Here is a 16,115-nt window from a genome sequence, read left to right as displayed (position 1 = left end):
AATGCATTCCTAAATTCAGTATTCGAGAATTGTATTGAAAATTTTTGCATCTACGTTTCCCAGAGAAATGGGTCTATAGGTTTTGCTTTTGTGTCCTCATTTGATTTGGGTATTGGGCTGCACACAGTGGAGTGAGTAATGTTCCTTCCATTTCTGTTTTATGGGTCAGTTTACAGAGCATTGACTGGTTTTTAGCATTTCTCTATGAGGTTGTTAGAATTTGTCAGTGAGTCTGTCCAGTCCTCTGAATTTCATAGTAATGTTTCAAATCTCGGTGATGGTAACGGGTGGGTTTAACTTGTGTGTGTTCTTTTCATTCAACTTTGGTGAGTAACCTATGGCTGGGACTTTTGGAATATAACTCTTCAGAGTATTCCCTGGTGATTGCCTGAGTTTCACTGGATCTGTAATACCTGCCCCCCATGTCATCTCTCATTCTCTTAGTGTTAGCTGCTGGGAGAAGAGAGAGTTTCTCTGGTCAGCTGACCACTCTGCACTGGAAGACCACACAGCCACGAGTATTTGAACAATGCCAATTAGTCTTTAAGGATTGAACGAAAAAGAACACTATGGTGGTTGAGTAAGAAAGGTGGGGTGAGCTGGGAAGGGCTTTACATCTAAGTTTATTATATTTCAGTGTACATAGTTTGTGTGGTTTCTGTTGATTTTTTAGCTTTATTGCACTATGCTCTGATAAGATACATAACATTGTTTTGATTCTTTTGTATTTGGTAAGACTTGATTTCTGGCCCAGAACATTAGTTTATTTTGAGGAATGTTCCGTGGGACCCTGAGAAGGATTTCTATATCTGTTTGACAGAATACTCTATACATAATTGCTAAGTTCACTTGTTCTGTGGTATGGTTTAACTCTGAGGTTTCTTTGTTAATTTTTAGTTTCAATGACCTATCTGGAGGTGGTAGTAAGGTATTGAAATCACCCAGTATTATTGTGTAAGAACCTATTGGACATTCAATGTCCATTAGTATTTATTTGATAACATTCATAACCACAATGTTCATAATTATTAAACCCTCTAGATAAATTTCTCTGCTTCTTGCTCTGTAGTTAATTTCCTTATCTCTTCTGAATGATTTTGGTTTTGAGTATACTTTTTCAGACAAGAATAGCGAGACCAGCTTGTTTTCAGCTTCCATTCACGTAATAGACCATCTTCTATCCATTGACTCTCAGACTGTCAGTCAGTAGTTGTCTTTACCTTAGAGACAATAGATGTTTGGATCTAGTTTTTGTGTGTTTGTTTGTTTGTTATTTTTTTGTTTTATTTATCCAGTCTGCAAGTCTGTATCTTTTTGTTGGTGAGTTGAGTTCATTTACATTAAAGTTTATTATTGAGAGTTGCTTATGGATTCCTAAGATTTTATTGGTTGTTTTCTGATTGTTTGGGGTGTTTGTTCTGTTCTTCCAGATTAATATCAGGAATTTGCTGCTTCACTACATAGGACATGATGGAGTCGTTCCCAGTTCTCCTGTGTTCATGTGCCCTTTTTAAAAGTTGAGCTTCCCTGCACTCTGATAGCTGATACCTCCCTCCTTTTCTATGTGTAAAGATTCTCTACAGTGCTGGGTTAGTGTTCACCAATTGTATTAAGTTGTGATTTCTTGAAATGCCTTTATTTCCCTGCCAGTTTTATAACATTTATTGTGTAACACACACACACACCATACTTGTAAAGGTTGGAGGACATTTGCAAGTGATGGTTTTCTCTTTCCACCATGTGGTTCCCTAAGGATTGAACTCAGGTATTCAGGCTTTAAGGCAGGTGCCTTTGCCCATTGGGCCATCTTGCCTGCCCTTCCTTCCAATTTTTAAAGACCTTCTCTTAATACAAAAATCTTGGTTGACAATTATTTTACTTTTGGTGTATGAAATATATCATTGCATGTTTTTTTAAAAAAACTTTTAAGATTGTTGATGAGAGATTATATTATTATGAATGATTTGCCTTTGTGAGTTTTTCTTTTTAACTCTTAATATTACTTGTTTCGTGTTTTTAACATCTTGACCATAATACATAGTGGAAATACTCTCTGGTCATATCTATTTGGGTATCTAGAAAGATGGCTCATTTGGAAAAATGCTTTCAATATAAACACAAAACAGCTGAATTTGATTACCCAGAACCTACATAAAAAGCTAGGTGTAGCAGCTTACATTTACAGTTGTAGCACCAAGCTACAAAGTGAAGGCAGTAGGCTTTCTGGCCAACTACTGTACCTGAATAAATGAGCTCCAGGTTTAAATCTCTTGCTTCAAAAAATAAGATGGTGAATGACTAAGGAAGATACTTGGTGTCTACCTCTGGCTTCGACATGCACATATACATATGCGTACATACATGTACACACACACACACACACACACACACACACTTGCACGTATGCGCACGAAATGTAGTTTATGCTTCCCATCCGCAATGAGAATCTAAGGGCGATGCTGTGCTGTGTCCCTTCACATTCTTGTCTCATCCTGTTCCCCTCTCTTCTCAGGCATTCATCTACTTCCTCCTCCTCTCTCTCTTTTTTTTCTTAGTCTGTCTCTCCCAACAGGCCACCCAAAGGCAGCTTCTGTCCTGCTTTCTTATATAGACATCTGGATCATTCTTTTCTAATATGGAGGAAATCTGTCATTACTTCCACTTAGATAAACAAAACAACATTAGAAAAATGTGGGTCTGTTATTTAAATATTATAATATAAAAGGATAGCACTGGCTCTTCCTGGATGGCATGAAAGAAGTTCTTGTGTTTAACGTCACATGGTTTCATAAGCATCCCTGTTAAATCAGAGGTTGGAGGTGACAGGTTTGGACGCCGCCTTTGAACAGGATTTTCCACTTTTCGCCCTGCTGGTTCAGCTCTGCTCTTGGTTACCTACCATCTGCTCTCCGTGGTTTTGCATATGTGATAAGGCATATGGTTAAGGGATGGAAAAGTCAATGCATGCAACTGGTGAGGGTGGAGGATGCTGTGTCTGCAGGCTGGTCAAGTTAGCAGCCCATCTGCCAGAGCACAGAGAGCCCTTTTAGCAAGTTGCTACGCTCCCCGAGCCTGAGTGGGGAGCCACTCAGTCCACATTTTGTCAAGAGGATCCAGCATGGCAACAACAGAGTGAAGGCTCTGCTTCCTAAGTGGTTTGCCACAAAGCCCAGACACCAGTGTGGTTTTATGAACACATTTGGTTTCTTTTACTGTAGACTCAAAGAATGCTAATTAGATGAGAAGAAGAGTGACCACCCTGCTCACTTGTCTTTTGGTGAAGCAAACTATTCTAGGGCCTTTCTCTCCCCCTCCCCCATCCAGAGTCTCACTATACAGCCAGACTGACCTTGAACTCCTGCCTTAGGCTTCCTGCTGCTAGGATTCCATGTGTCACCATACCCAGCGTTTGAGGGCCTTTTAATGCACACTTTGTATTTCCTGTAGAATTGACTTGAAGCATGGAACTTGGGGTTTCAATTGCACTAAACATTGATAAAAAGGCTTTTATTGTATGCTTTTCCTGTGACTCTGAAAGTTTCCTTCACCATCCTGACTCTGGTTTGCCTTTTTAATTTTAAAAATAAAGCCACTGCCTGTACTGTTAAAAATGCTTCTCTTGATAGATGAGTGGAAATGTACTAGATTCTGCAGTAACTGCTGAAGTTGGTCTTTCCACACCAGTACTTCATGTATGCTAAGTAAACAGGAGAGAGCTTGCTAGGTTTTCGGAGCAGGGGTCAGTTCATGTGCACACGTTAGGAAAGGTGTTCTTTTGGCTCACTCTCTCCTGTACGCTCTCTTTTGGGTGGAATTTTTCCTTAGCAGATCTCATTTCTAAACTCACACTCAGAGTCCACGGAAGAAGGCATGAGAAGGACTTGTTGTTAGGTATTTCTGACTTTACTCTGCTGCTCTTTACCTCGTGGCTCTTGGGTGTTCTTTGTCTGTTCATCCACCTTCTCATCCCACAAAGAGTCTCTGCTTTGAGCCAGAGGAGATGTTGCACATCTCAGGACCCAGGAAGCAGAGAGAAAAGGGTCACAAATGTGAGGATAGCCTGGTCTACAGGTGAAAATCTGACTCAAACATAACCTACTTTCTGTACGCTGGCCAGAAAATTGTCTGTATCAATGTTGTACATGTGCATGGTTCTTAATGGATCTCCACATCTATAATCCGCTCTGGGCCTCCCCATTCTAAAGTATCCCAGGAGATGTCACACATTTTATAATGAGAAAAAAGTGTGCCTTGCAGGCTTGTGTGGCGCTGGGTGGAGGTGGCAGTCCTACACAGAGCCTCCCTGTCCTGTTCCTGTATATTCTCTCCAAGTTCTACATGGGTGGTGGGTTCTGCAGAGGGACCCTGCTCTGAGCCACACAGCTCCCCTGAAACACCTGCCGCTGCTTCCGAGCACAGCTTAGAGGCTCATGGGCAAGTGTGAGCCGTCACTTGGCATATCCCAGCGCTGGAGACATGAAGAAATAGCACCTAGTGCCTCTTTCCAGGAACTGAAGCTCTCATGGGGAAGCAAAAATAAAAATAATAAAGAATTCAAGTGGGAGCCAAACGCCGTTAGTAAGAGCATGCCAGCGTGGCAAGCGGGAGTGGAGCAAAGTGAGTGGAGGATGGGGGGCAGCATGAGACAGTAGCTTCACTGGGGGTTCAAAGGTCAAGAATTAGTCATGCAGAAAAGAGACAAAGATACCCTTTCCATGGGTCACTGTATCATTTGTGTGATGTACATTTGAATGGAGCAAGAAGGTCCGGACATCCTGACACTCTCCATAGCCAAGATGGCTACATGAAGTATTACCAAAAATAAGAATAGCTTTGAGTTAACGGGAGGGGAGCATCTAGGAAGGCAGCTCAATGAGTAGATGCTTGCAGAGAAGCATGAGGATCTGAATTCAGATTCCCAGAACCTACATGGAAAGCCTAATACAATGGTGCACTGTAATCCCAGCAGTTCTACAGTGAGTCGGAAGGCCCATGCAGGAGTGAGCACACAGCAGCAAACGTCAGTAGACCTTGTGTGAAGGAGGAGGGCAAGAACGGACACTCACGTTTGTCCTCTGCCCTCCACATGCACAGCGCGACATAGCCACACTAACACAGAAACACACACACACACACACACACACACACACGGGGGCGGGGTTAAGGAGGGAGAGAATACTTTGTTTTCATATTATTTTTTGCAGAGTAGCCAATTGCTGGGGTCTCCTACTTAACCCATTGGGTAGTGGGTGGCAGTCTAAGCCTGTGACCTCGTTGCCATGTCTGCTTGGGCTTCCTCTTTCAAGTCCCTGTAAATCTTCCGTGTCTGTTTCTGCTCCTTGGTTGATTAATCTTCAACGAGATATTCTAACATCAAAGCGTCCTGCTCTTTCCAAGCATAACTCCTCCCCAGCCTGGCCTCTGCTCCAGTCACGTCATTTACTTAGAATGCAATTAGTTGTCTCAGTGACGGGAGACTGATTTCTTTCTTTCCTTGTTCTTGGCTTTACAGTTGAGTTCAGTGGGAAGTGTCCACATCACAGTTAACAAAAGGGCACAGAAAGTTCAGCCCCTCTCAAGCAGGGTTAAGACTCTAGAAACTATGAAAGGATTGAATGGAGCTGCTTTCTGGGGTCCAGTTTATATAAAGGTTATCAGTGTTCTGTGTTTACCTACCTAAGCCCCTGGAAAAGTATCTTAGTGGTGAAGGACAGATTCGGCTCCCTAGGGGAAAGGCTCCCTCATCCTTGTGGATGCTGCCCAGGAGGGAGACTATACAGAGTGGCCTCTTGGTAATCAGGAGTAAACTAGGGGTTCCTTTCATTCTTTTGGCTTAGGGGAATCAAAGGGGTAGCAGAGCTTCCCCAGGAGAGCCTGTGACTAAGTGCTGGTCATTAGTCTCGCTTCCACTGTTATTCATGAAGTCCCTCCTCCTGTTCTTCAGGAGTGTAAAGAGACACATGGTTGCCACCTTCTATGTTTACACTTATTGCATGAAGATAACTATTAGGTTAGCAGGATTGCCATTCCAGATGGGAAATATGTGCTTAGACCTGTTGTAAAACATCTGTCTTCAGGTGTGTGGCTGTGTGTGTGTGTGTGGGGGGGCGGCTAATTATGTTTCATTTTCCATGATAATGATTTAAGTGACTTGTCACGAAAACCCAGGTTTGCTAACAAATCAGTTAGCAACCGTCATCAGAAAGGAAACAATGAAATGTGGTCAAACTTAAAGAAATTTTCTCGGGCTCCCCTCACTATTACGTAAATGGAGGGCAGAACTTCAGAGGACATCGTGAACCCAGACTACTTTTGAAAAGTAAAACTTACCAGGTATAATGACAGCATGTGTCTGTTGAGCTGATGGCAGCAGAGGCAGAAAGATCCCCGGAGCCCTCTCTCCAACCAGCCTAGCTGAAAGGTGAGCTCCAGGTTAGTGAGGGAACCTGTCTCAAAGAATAAGGTGGAGAATGGCAGAGGAAGACACTCTGTACCAGGGGTTATCAACCTGTGGGTCTGCCATGACCTCCTTAGAGGTTCAGACAACCCTTCTATTGGGGACACATAACAGATATCCTGCATATCAAATATTTACTTTATGATTCATAACAATAGCAAACTCACAGTTGTGAAGTAGCAACAAAGTAATTTTATGGTTGTAGGTCACCACAACGGGAGGAACTGAATTAAAAGGGTCTTAGCATTAGGGAGGTTGAGAACTGCTTACTCTTTACCAGTCTCTGATTTCCACATGCACATGTGTATACACACACACACACTCACACAGTTCAATGCTTCCACCTATATGCACACACACCTGTCCAATGCACCCCCACACACACACACATATATACATACATACACCACACACACCTCAACAAAATCCTCAAAGAAAATAAAAATTAAGCTTTACAGTTGGACATGGTAGTTCAGGCTTTTAACACAGCTGACATGGGACAGAAAAAAGTTAGAAGCCAGACTGGGTTACAAAAGATCTTGCCTCAAATAACTAAAATTGAATAAGTAATGCTAATAGATAAAAGGAAAACAATACTACATTTAAAATATAGCAAGTTATAAAACAGGCATGCAGTATGTTAAAAGTACTTCAGGGTGACTTCTGTCCCTCCTTCCCTGTACCCCATGCTTAGCACTAGGGTAAGAATCCAGTATGTGGGCTTGTGCTTCCAGCTGCAACGGCTCACGTGCACTTCACGTGTATGTCAGTCACCTACAGCTCTTCTAAATGAGTCAGGGGATCTTCTGGGGTCCTTGAGAGAATAATGAATTCCCACACGAACTAATGTGCTGGCTGCTTTGCACCCCAGATCCCAATGTGTAGTGACAGAAGGGGCGGGTCTAGGACACACTGCTCCTGGCAACAGGCAATAGGCAAACTCCTTCTGCCATCCGCTGTCACCCTCAGACACTGCTTTTCAGTTCATCAAAGCCCAGCTTCAAGACAGGAGTGTGAGTTCATGCTAAAGGGGCCAAGGTCCACGAGAGCCTTGGGAAGACCCTGCATTTCTTCCCCTTGGTAAGTATTCACTTATTGGCATACTTCCCACTGTAAAAATATTTACTATATGCATGATTAAAACACTCTACAGCTCCTAGTGAGACACGCCGTAGACTTCAGTTTGATTGTCGTTAATCTACTTTTATGAACTATCCTTCATGCTTTTAAGGTGGATCACAACCCTACCCAGTTGTAAAGCTTGGATGTTTTTAATCCATTTGCAGTCTTCAGTTGCTTCTAGTTCTGTGCAGATGAAAGGGTCATTTAGTGCGTGCTATTTGGAGGAGGGGCCCTGGGAAGTAATGATTCTCCCCATGACTCCAGGATACACTCTGAGATCCAGATGCCTCTATAACTTACACGGTTTTAGTTTCATTTGCTTTAAAAAACAAATGTATCTTAAGTGTTTCCCTGCATATATGTGTAGCTCATGCGAGCATGCCTGGTGTCCTCAGAGGTCAGAAGAGAAGTCAGATGCCCTGGACCTGGAGATATGGATGGTTGTGAGCCACTGTGAAGATGCTGGGAACTGAAACTGGGGCCTGTTCAAGAGCAACAAGTGCTCTAACCACTGAGTCATCTCACCAGCCCTGAGATTATGTTTACTGTTGTTTGGTTGGTTTTTGTGTGTGTGTGTGTGTGTGTGTTTAAGGTTTATTTGTTTTATTTTATGTGTGTGAGTGTTTTATGGACATTTATGTCTGTATCATGTGCAACCTGGAACTATAGTTAAGGACAGTTCCAAATTACCATGTGCCTGTTGGAACTTGTACCTAGGTCCTTAGCAAGAACAGGTGTTCTTAACCACTGAGCCAGCAGTTCAGACTCCTACTTTTTCTTCTTTTCTTTTCTTTTCTTTTCTTTTCTTTTCTTTTCTTTTCTTTTCTTTTCTTTTTTTAATGCTGAAGGGCTAGATCTTGGAGAGGCCAGCTTCCCCTGGCTGTGTGCTGCCTCTTTGTCCCTGTGTATTAAGAGGTTCAGGTACTACCGCCTGTTAGTAACTCATGTCTGTAGGGATTCTTGGCTGTGCTCCCAGCCCCTACTCTAGACTTTAGAGTACCTTTAAAACATCGATCCCAATGAACAGGTTCCTTTTCTAGAGGTGTTTGTTTCAGTGTGTGTTTCTAAGTGAATTAAGTGCACTTGGGTCCCCTGGTCCTTTGCTGCATGAACAACCCACCTCCATACCCTCTGTGAACAAATGACTGGCAGAACCCCATCATGGGGCTGCAGACAGAGCTGGGCCGTGTCAGATCCCTCCTCCAACGGGACTGGAAACTGCAACAAATACCCAGTGTGGCCAGTCCTAGCATAGGTCTTCCCTTCATTCATCCATAGCACTGTCCACCCCTCTCCCTTGTATCGTCTCTTCTCTAAACAGATCTTGAGACCTCTCCTGTCCAAGAACCTGTGATGGATAGCTCTCAACTTACCAGTTTCTTTCATTCCATTACCAGGACAACTGCTGTCTACTCTCCATCTCTCCTATGGCTCAGCCCATGTTTATGCCTCATTTCTAATCCAGGGTTCTTGGTCTGACATCATTGTTTTGGAATTCTGATGGGCCCTCCCTCCTCTTGCCAAGGCTCCTTTTATCTAGTCTCATTTGGGTCCTTCCTTTCCTCAGTTTCCCTTTTAGAGGAAAAATGGGTCAGGCATCCATCTAACCACTTAAAAACTCCTCTCTCTACTTGGGCTTCAGTTCTGGACCACATACTCCTCTGCTGTACCTGGCCCAGACCTTGCTCATGGCCATTCACCTGGGCTCTTGTCTTCTGTGTGTGTGTATAGCTCAAGCACACTGGCTAATCAAGCTGCTCTGCCCTCCTTCCTGGTGTGTTTTGGCTTCACTGAGCCCTTGTCATTCTCCTTACAGCATCAGGAATCATCCCTTTGGGAAGCCATCTTTGGTCCTCCAGCTCCAGAGCTGTGTGCTCCCTTCACTGTGTATCGAACAACCACTTATTGAATGCTTGGTGCTTTGGGCCTTGTCCTGGGCACTGAGGGTCACAGGACGTGCCCCCCAGTCATGGTGGTTGTTTGTCCATCTACACTGTGCATCTGTCTCTCCCCAGGCTGGAACCTCCCTTGCTTCATCTAGCTCTCAGTTGTGTGTGTTTGCCAAGAGCAGATATGATGGTGCCAGTTTCCTTTCTTTCTCTCCTCCCCCCTTTCTGTGTCTTTCCAGCACCTCTCCTAGGAGCCAAAAAGAGAGGAGGAGGAAAGAGAAGTTCATAATTACAAGATTAGGCCGATCAGATTTCATCCCATCTACTCTGTGTTCTACATGGGGTTTGTTTGAGCATTCGGTGTGATATAAGGTGGAGGCTGAATCCGTCCTTTGTTTGCTAGATGTACTCAGCTGTGGCCAGCAACAGAGGTTTCCTTTCTGCTCTGTCCTTTGTTCAGAGCTGTAACTAGTCCTTTGAAAAGTCCCTAAGAGAGAGGAGGAGTCTCTCTCCTCAGAGGGCCTGTGCCTGTGACCATGAGAGCATCTTATTAGGCCACAGACTCAGGGTCTGAAACTATTTTTATTTTGTAATATTGTTTGTTCTTTGTCCCCACACAAAGAAAGTAACCAAGTCTCCTAAAAGCGCAATGCCTCACGGTGAGAGACAATTTATCTCGGAGTTGATTATCAGTTGGTTTGCCAGATAAACTACGGAACACATAATTCATTTTGCATTTTAGGAAAGCATGAGTTAAGAGGTCTGGTACAGAGAAATCTAGGGCCCTGGGCATGCTAAATATCTGCTCGATCAATGATCTACACTCTAGCCTGAACATTCTTTTAATCTAAATAGGTCTCAAATATTTCACAGAACTATTTAAATTATTTGTCTAAAACTCGGCGTAAGTGGAGAACCCTGTATCTTATGCACTAATGCTTTTTACCACTTACCACTGGCAGAAGCCAGTTGCTAGGACTGGCAGGTTTTAGCTCTCAGTTTGCAGTTGTGGGAAAGTTTCAAAGGAACAGCTCAGTATTTGACATAGGTAGGCTATGTCATCAGCCATATTTCTAGTAAACCACTTACCCTTAACTGGGGGTGGGGGGGGCAGTAGGAAGAAGGCTCCACTATTTGTTGCGTTTCTTACCTACTAGAGAAATGGAGGTTTTTCTGGTGTGTAGATGTATCTGGCTTCTTTTAGCAGTGATTCACTTGTTAGATGAACAGGAGGAAAAAACAGTGCTCTAACTGTGAAGATACAGTCATGGGGGAAAAATCCCCTTCCCAGCCAGGCTCAGGCCTGAGCACACTGTGCAGTAACCTGAAAACCATTACAAAGCAACTGCTCAGGACCCACCTGGGATCCCGAGTCACTTAGTTCCATGAGTGGGGGACCAGCACCACTGCTCCTCAGCCTTAGCTGGCCAGTGCACCATCTGAAACTCAGCACATTGTTTCCTAGTCCAGAGGGTCACAGCTGGGACCGAGCAGTGTGCAGATGAAAAGGAAAGGAGCCAGGGAAGGACTCTGCTGCCTCTCTGAAAACAAAGTCTTTTCCTAAGTTCCCAGTGGGCTCAGAACATACCCTTCCTCACCAGTGTGAACTGGGCCTTCATACTGCATTCACCTAAGCTGACACCCAGACAAAACAGGGCTTCTGTTAGCAAAAAAAGCAGGGATGAGGGGACGTTGACTAGTCCTTAAAAGTAAAAGCCTGTGGTGTCATACACTTAACACAACCAATGCTAAGGCTCAAGTACACAGTTTTAAAAATCATTTTTAAGTATTTATATTTTTTAGTTATGTATATGCACATATGTCTGTGTCTGAGTATGTGCCTGTGAGTGCAGATACCCATGGAAGCCAGAGATCTTGGATCCCCTGGAGCTGGGGTCAGATAGTTGTGAACCAACCCACATACTTGCTCCAGCTCTGTCCTTCTGTGGAGCAAGTGTTGCATCCACTAAGCCATCTCCCAGCCATAGTCAAGATGATTCTGTCTATATCTACTGTGTTTAGAAAATTCAGCCCCAGGCTGTGACTCCTGAATTGAAGAACCTAGGTCTTAGTCAGGGAGGTGATTCATGCCTATAACAGCAGCACTTGAGATGCTGAAGCACGGAGTGTATGCAGCAAGCATGTGGCCAGCAGAGGCTATAGCCTGCAGCTCTTGTCTCCAGACAAGGTTTGCCCAAAGAATCTGTCTATTTAAAATGTATCTTATCCTCCTGTGTGTACATGTTTATGTGTACAAGTGAGAGTGGCTATACTCGTGTGCAGGTAGAGGTCAGAGGACATCCGTAAGCAACTTCTTTCCTCCTACTGTGGGTTCAAGGCCTAGAACTCAGGCCATTTACATTGGCAAATGCATTACCCATTGAGCCATCCTGATGGCCCAAGAACCTCTTACCAGCACTGTTTCCAGGTTACCCCACAGTTGGGTTACTGTGTACATAGTGTACTTGATATAAAAAAAAAAAAGTTAGTCCTGTGAGGACATAATGTTGACCTGGGACTTACTATCACTTTTGGAGTTGATTGACATTTTAATTAAATGTCAATACTTGTATAAAGTATTATAAATACTTGTATAAAGCTTTAAGTACGTGGAGAACATGAGCAGTATTATCTTGATTTGAAGCATGCCTCAACTAACATTCTCATGTCCTGTGCCCACATGAATTATAGAACATGTGTTGTTTTGAATAGGTTTGCCCCCCAGAGACTCATGCATTTGAATGCTGGACCCATAGGGATTGGCACTATTAGGAGGTGTGACCTTGTTGGAAAAAATGTGTCACTGTGGGGATGGGCTTTGAGGTCTCCTGATGCTCAAGGTCCACCCAATGTGGAATCAGAGTCTTCTCCTGGCTGCCTTCAGGAGACAGTTCTCTCCTGCTGCTTGTGGAGCAAGATGTAGCACTCTTGGCTCCTTCAGTGCCATGCTTGCCTGCACACTGCTGTGCTTCCTGCCATGATGACAAAGGACTGAACCTCTAAACCTGTAAGTCCACCCCAATTAAATGTTTTCCTTTACAAGAGTTGCCTTGGGGTGGTCTGTGCCCTGAGCAGATTCTGTGCCACAGTGCTCCATACCCAAATACCGCCAGGAGAGAGCTAGTCTCCCAGGAGTGCTAACACACCTGTGAGCACAGGTAACACCACCACTTCTGCTCAAATTCCTGACCCAAGAAGGACCAGCCCAGAGTCATCAGGATACAGGAACCAAGGAACAGTCAGGGACAGGATCATTCGGGGTTTCTGTTTGTGCCCCGGAGCTGACCCTGTGACACAGCTCTCTATACCCAAATTCCTCCTGGAGAGAACTGGTCTCCCAGGAGTGCTGACACACAGGCTTGCAGGAGGGACAAGCCACAGTCAGAGACAGAAAGAACAGCTAACACCAGAGATATCCAGATGGCGAGAGGCAAGGGCAGAACATAAGCAACAGAAACCAAGGCTACTTGGCATCATCAGAACCCAGTTCTCCCACCACAGCAAGTCCTGGATACCCCAACACACCAGAAAACCAAGACTCTGATTTAAAGTTATATCTCATGATGATGATGGAGGACTTTAAGAAGAACATAAATAATCCCCTTAAAGAAATACAAACACAGGTAAATTGGTAGAAGCCCTTAAAGAGGAAACACATAAATCACTTAAATAATTACAGAAAAACACAACCAAACAGGAGAAGGAATTGAACAAAACTATCCAGGATCTAAACATGGAAATAGAAACAATAAAGAAATCACAAAGGGAGACAGCCTCGGAGATAGAAAACCTAGGAAATATATGAGGAATCATAGATGCAAGCATCACCAACAGAATACAAGAGATAGAAGGGAGAATCTCAGGTGCAGACAATACTATAGAAAACACTGACATAGCAGTCAAAGAAAATGCAAAATGTAAAAGGCTCTTAACCTAAAACATGCAGGAAATTCAGGACACAATGAAAAAACCAAACTGAAGGATAATAGGTATAGAAGAGTCCAAAGATTCCCAACTTAAAATGCCAGTAAATATCTTCAACAAAATTATAAAAGAAAACTTTTCTAACCTAAAGAAAGAGATGCCCACAAACATACAAGAAGCCTAGAGAACTCCAAATAGACTGGATCAGAAAAGAAATTCCTCCCATCACATAATAGTCAAAACACCAAATGCACACACACGCACACACACAAAAGAATATTAAAAGTAGTAAGGGGAAAAGGTCAAATAACATATAAAGGTAGACCTATCAGAATTACACCAGACTTCTCACCAGAAACTATAAAAGCCAGAGGATCCTGGACAGATATCATACAGACCCTAAGAGAACACAAATGCCAGCCCAGGCTACTATATCCAGCAAAACTCTCAATAACCATAGATGAAGAAACCAAGATATTGCATGACAAAATCAAATTTACACAATATCTTTCCACAAATCCAGCCCTACAAAGGATAATAGATGGAAAACTCCAACACAAGGAGGGAAACTACATGCTAGAAAAAACAAGAAAGTAATCTTTCAACAAACCTAAAAGAAGATAGCCACACAAGTATAATTCCACCTCTGACAAAAAAAAAAAATCAGGAAGCAACAATAACTATTCCTTAATATCTCTTAGTATCAAAGATATCAATTTTCCAATAAAAAGACATAGACTAGCAGACTGAATATGTAAACAGGACTCAGCATTTTGCTGCATACAGAAAACACACCTCAGTGTCAAAGACAGACACAACCTCAGAGTAAAAGGCTGGAAAACAATTTTCTAAGCAAATGGTCCCAAGAAACAAGCTGGAGTAGCCACTCTAATATCAAATAAAATTGACTTCAACCGAAAGTTATCAAAAAAGATAAGGAAGGACACTTCATACTCATCAAAGGAAAAATCTAACAAGATGAACTCTCAATTCTGAACATCTATGCTCCAAATGCAAGGGCACCCACATTCATAAAAGAAACTTTACTAAAGCTCAAAGCACACATTGCACTGCACACGATAATAGTGGGGGACTTCATCACCCCACTCTCAGCAATGAACAGATCATGGAAACAGAAACTAAATAGAGATACAGTGAAACTAACAAAACATAGAGACCAAAATGGATTTAGCAAATATCTATAGAACATTTCATCTTAAAACAAAAGAATATACCTTCTTCTCAGCACCTCATGGTACCTTCTCCAAAATTGACCATAAATTAGTCACAAAACAGGCCTCAACAGATACAAGAAGATTGAAATAATCCCATGCATCCTATCAGATCACCATGGACTAAGGTTCGTCTTCAATAATAACAAAAACAATGGAAAGCCCATACACACATGGAAGCTGAACAATGCTCTACTCAATGATAACTTGGTCAAGGAAGAAATAAAGAATGAAATTAAAGACTTTTTAGAATTTAATGAAAATGAAGGCACAATGTACCCAAACTTATGGGACACAATGAAAGCAGTGGTAAGAGGAAAACTCATAGCCCCAAGTGCCTCCAAAAAGAAACTGGAGCGAGCATACACCAGCAGCTTAACAGCACACTGGAAAACTCTAGAACAAAAAGAAGCAAATATACCCAAGTGGAGTAGACGGCAGGAAATAATCAAACTCAGGGCTGAAATCAACCAAGTAGAAACAAAAAGAACTATACAAAGAATCAACAAAACCAGGAGCTGGTTCTTTGAGAAATTCTTTTTTTCTTCCTTTCTCTTTTCCTTCCTTCCTTCCTTCCTTCCTTCCTTCCTTCCTTCCTCCCTCCCTCCCTCCCTCCCTCCCTCTCTCTCTCTCTCTCTCTCTCTCTCTCTCTTTCTCTTTCTTTTTTACTCAAATATAGTCTAACAGGAGTCAGACTGTAAAAGTAAACTTCAGTTGAGAAAATGTCTCCATCACATTGTCTAGTAGGCAAAAGATCATGAGTATTTTCTTGACTAATGATTTACTATGGCAAGTGCCATCCCTGAACAGCTGGAATAAGAAATCATTCTGCACAAGATAGTAATTCTATTTCTTCATTACCTCTTCTTCAGTGCCTGCCTCCAAGTTCATGTTTGATTTCCTGTTCTGACTACCATTCATAATGTACTGTAAGATATAAGATGAAATAGACTCTTTCCCTCCAAAGAAAGAAAAAGAAAAAAAAGAGTTGCCTTGGTAATAGTGTCTGTTCACAGCAATGCTCCTCACTAAGCAATATACCCACAATTTAGAACTATTAACAGCAGAATAGGAAAATTATATCTTAAAATCAAAGTCCTGGCGACACCAATTTGTGCTGCCCACAGAAAATGCTTCTGTTTTTTGCCCTTTTGGATCTCTTTTAGCCGACCCTTTCTGCTGAAAACAGATGTACAAAATATCCAGTTATCCTAAAAGTGTTGGGTATTACCTGGACGGTGGCCTTCTGTTATGAGTGTATGTGTCTGTAGGTTTCCCTGTGTGGCTCACCTCTACTTTTGAGGTACTGTGATCTGAAAGGCATCCTTTTTGTTACTGGAATCATTCCTTTCTCCATCAGACTACAGTATTAATATTTTTTTTTAAATTGTCTTTTTGGGGTTCAGCGGTTAAGAGCACTGGCTGCTCCTCCAGAGATCCTGAGTTCAATTCCCAGCAACCACATGGTGACTCTCAACCATCTGTAATGGG

General features: G+C 42.7%; 1 protein-coding gene across 5 annotated transcripts in view; it reads left to right on the top strand.

The window, feature by feature from the left end:
- The window catches only part of Fam171a1 (family with sequence similarity 171 member A1), a 128,537-nt gene that overhangs the window by 19,854 nt on the left and 92,568 nt on the right, over nt 1–16,115 (top strand). Inside the window, exon 1 of one of the 5 annotated variants that reach the window (XM_076939493.1) lies at nt 7,398–7,537. The exons of 3 other annotated variants lie outside the window; for them this stretch is intronic. The gene's annotated coding sequence lies outside the window, so the exon portion shown is untranslated. Of the gene's footprint in view, nt 1–7,397; nt 7,538–16,115 lie in introns of those variants that run through there. One more of the 5 variants, XM_076939495.1, reaches the window with a different exon arrangement.

The sequence above is a fragment of the Arvicanthis niloticus genome, chromosome 8, assembly GCF_011762505.2.
Source record: "Arvicanthis niloticus isolate mArvNil1 chromosome 8, mArvNil1.pat.X, whole genome shotgun sequence".
NCBI lineage: Eukaryota > Metazoa > Chordata > Mammalia > Rodentia > Muridae > Arvicanthis > Arvicanthis niloticus.
The sequence above is the reverse complement of the archived record's forward strand: the minus strand, read 5'-3'. Positions and strand labels throughout refer to the sequence as shown.